Genomic DNA, 3,804 nt, shown 5'->3' on the forward strand with positions numbered 1-3,804 from the left:
AGACAACCCTCAGAATGGGAGAAAGTATTTGCTGATGAAGCAACTGACAAAAGATTAATCTCCAAATTTTACAAGCCGCTCATGCAGCTCATCAAAAAAACAAATAACCCAATCCAAAAATGGGCAGAAGACCGAAATAAACATTTCTCCCAACTCTTTTACTTGAGGTTTCTGTGTATTAAATTTTTATATTTGTAAAGTAAGGAAGCTGAGTGGGAACACTTTTGTAACTAGAATACTCTGAAAACCCTATTGAGCTCTGTGTTCTTGCCTATGTAAAGCAAATGATCAGGCAGGGTAAAATAGAGCTGAGGGAATTTGCCCTTGTGTTTACCTACAGATCTAAACTTTTATTTTCTAAAAATACCTTATGGCTCTGTCATCTTCTTCCTAAATCGGGGATTTGATTTACTTACATAGAAATTCTAAGAATTCAGCCTAACTGCTGTGCTGGTGCTGTGCTTAGGTACAGCTAGCTCTCTGAAATATAAACTTTATGAAGTGATGACAGAGCAGGCTAAAATAGTAGATTGTAATTGGTCAGAAAACTTGGCTTTAATTTATTAATAAGAAAAAAAATAAGGCAAGTTGTCCTGCCACTTTAGAGTTTACAGAAACCTCTCACCATGTTGTGAATTTGACCCTTTCAACAACTCACTCTATGAAGAAATGGGACAGGTGCTGTTTTTACTTCAGTTTGACAGATGAGGAAACCAGGGCCCTGAAATAGGAAGCTGCTTTTTCTTAAGTTTGCATATTTATGGAGTAAACCCTTAAATCTTATCTCATATACATTTCACTCTAGGTCCGGTTATCTTTCCATCACACCTCACTGACCTTCATGTACAGTTTTGTCACCTGTTTCTTCTGGTGTCAGTGACCAGGAACCTCTTTCAGAGAGGTCATGGTCTCATTGAACAGCTCAGCAGAGAACCCAGGACACACCTCTCACATGGCTAATCTGTCTCCCCTGTATCCAGGCTCCTTCAGGGGCAAAAATTGCCTTCATATCAACTAACCAGCATCCCCTGTCCCCACACAAAGTAATCTTCTGCCTATAGTTGACTAGAAAACAAGCCTTACTATGAACTCAGGAGCCATTTCATCACCATGCTGGTGTAATACAAAATGGAAGAAGGGGTCTTGATTTTGACTTTACTGTTTAAAAAAACACTTCTTCATGTATCATCTCTGGTAGAATTTACAACAAGCATGAGAGAACCGTATTCTACTGTCAGTATGTTCACACGACGGCAATTAAGTCAGGGCACCAGGGCAGGGGGCACAAAGCAGCTAACGTGCCTAACCATGGCCACCCATGTAGTAAATACAGAGCCATGATAACATCTTTGGGCCTTGAGCCCTCTGGTTTCTAGTCCACTGTGCCCTCTATGGGTCCATGAGGTCACTTCTATGATGTCGCCAACAGTACTCTTTCATGTGTTGAGAGTTCTCCTTGCTGCTTCCCATATTTACCATGCTCATTCCCTTCTCTGTGCCTGTGTTCCCTTTTTCCTCACTCTCCTAGGAATACCTTTATAACCTCCCCTCTGTCTGTATAAATCCTTCCTGCCCTTCTAGTCCCAGTTTTGGAATCCCCTCCTGCCGCCTTTCCAAAGGTACCCATCCACCTCCATCTCTTTCTTCTCAGAAACCTAGTTGCTCTTACAGCCAGACAATTAATGGCTACTTTACTTCTTTCCTATGTGTAAGGTTTTCTATCTCACTATTATTCCTAGCTAGATTCTAAGCTCGCTAAAGGATGAACGCTTTAAGTTTTTTCTCTCAGTTTCCTCTCTGAGTACCATGGTTCCTAGAACAGTGCTGGCTGTATAAAGGGCCACCACAAAAGTGTGTTTCTGGATTAAGTTGACACCTTTCTCCCCGCTCGAAGTTTCAGCATCTTCGAATTTCTTAAAAGTTGCTAGCACAGTGCCAGGCACAAAGAAGATGCTAACAAGAATCAATGAGTTGGACTGAATATGTCCTCTTGAACTTCCTATTGTCTTCATGATATACAGGAAAGTGCTTTGGAGACATCATGGAGATCTTTTGGAGCAATCATGGAGAACTTTCCTAGTTTGTGTGTATTTTATGCAAGAAGAAAGGCTTTGTGGAAAAAAATTAATATGATATGAATTACTAGTTCAAGCTTAAGGTATAATTTGCTGAGGCCATTGTATTATTTTTATTGAAACCTCAGGTTCTGTCTCTCTCCCTCTCTCTCTGTTTTAATTTTGTACTTCTCTCCATTCATCCTATGGAACACTTTTCTTAATTCCTATTTTTCAAGAGCTGTCAATGAGATGGAGGTTAATCCAGATTTAAGGTATACTGTCCGATCCATGGGATTATCATCTAAAAATAAAATCTTTGCTGCTTCAGCCACAAAATGGTGCTGAACCTGAGACAGCAGATCCCATCCAGGCCCATTACAAAAGGTGATAACATTATCTAATGTGAGGAGTAAACAAGGTGGCATCCTTATTAGGGGAAGAAAATGCTCCAGGCCCCCTTTTCTTACTGAGTCACTGGTGATTCCTATTTGAAAGGTAAATGGGCTGAATGGAAAGGAGAACCTTATCCATCTTGCTCCTTCTAGAACCACACCATCAATTCCAGCATCTCTCGAGTGCTGCTAACTGTCCAAGGCAACAGAAAGCTAATATAATGCATTCAAAAATAATAAAAAGGAATCTAGAAAATGCCCACCCCCTTGCCCCACACCCTGAAAATGACGCATCGTAAAAGCCAGGGTGACTCCAGGGATACCATGGATCTAAATAAGTGGTTTAAAATGAGGGCAGTGTTGCAATCTTCAGTGAACTCTCAGCCGAGGTTTTGGGAACTAAAAATCATTAGAAAGAGCCAGGAATCTTACATCAGAAGGTCTGGGTTGGACTCATGGAATGGCCAAATATTGGCTGGTTAGCTTTGAGCAAATTACCTCTCCTCCCTGAGATATAATCTTCCTGCATGTAAAAAGGAAATATCTACTGCCTTCCCTATCTAGTGCATGGGGTTTTGCTGGCAATTACATAGAATACTTTATGTGAAAAAATACATTACATAAACCATAAGCTGTGAATATAAAATATAAAATACTGTGCCATAAAATACTGTGTTAAAAAGAAAGAAAGAGAGAAAGAAGGACAAAAAGAAAGTAAGTGTGATGGTTAATTTTATGTGTTGGTTTTGCTGGGCCACATTGCCCAGATATGTGGTCAACCATTATTATGGATGATCCTGTGGGGATGTTTTTGAATGAGAATAACTTCAAAATCTGTGAATTTTGAGTAAAGCAAATTGTCCTCTATAGTGCGGGTGGTTCTCATCCAATCAAGTGAAGGCCTGAACAGAACAAAAGATTGACCTCCCCCAAGCAAGAGGCAGTTCTGTAGCAGATGGCCCTTGGACTTGAATGGCAACATTGGCTCTTCTCTGGGTCTCCAGCTTGACAGCTTTTGGACTTGAACTGCATCATTGGCTCTCCCATTGATCTCTGGTCTGTCAGTCCATCCTGTAGATTTTGGACTTTCCAATTCCTTGAAATAAACCTCTGTCTGTCTGTCTGTCTCTATCTGTGTGTGTGTGTCTGTCTTTCTGCCTCTCTCTCCCTACACACACATACACACACACACACACACACACACACACACACACACACACACATTCATTCATCCTATTGGTTCTGTTTCTCTGGAGAACCAAGACTAATACAGATTTTGTTAGTGGGTCTGGCTCTAAAGAACAGAATCTTAAGGATGAGTTTTCTGAATTGGTTGTTAAGATGCTGGAACTGAC

The sequence above is a fragment of the Monodon monoceros genome, unplaced genomic scaffold (genome assembly GCF_005190385.1).
Source record: "Monodon monoceros isolate NGI ecotype Baffin Bay Population unplaced genomic scaffold, NGI_Narwhal_1 Super_Scaffold_22, whole genome shotgun sequence".
In the NCBI taxonomy this organism is placed as follows: domain Eukaryota; kingdom Metazoa; phylum Chordata; class Mammalia; order Artiodactyla; family Monodontidae; genus Monodon; species Monodon monoceros.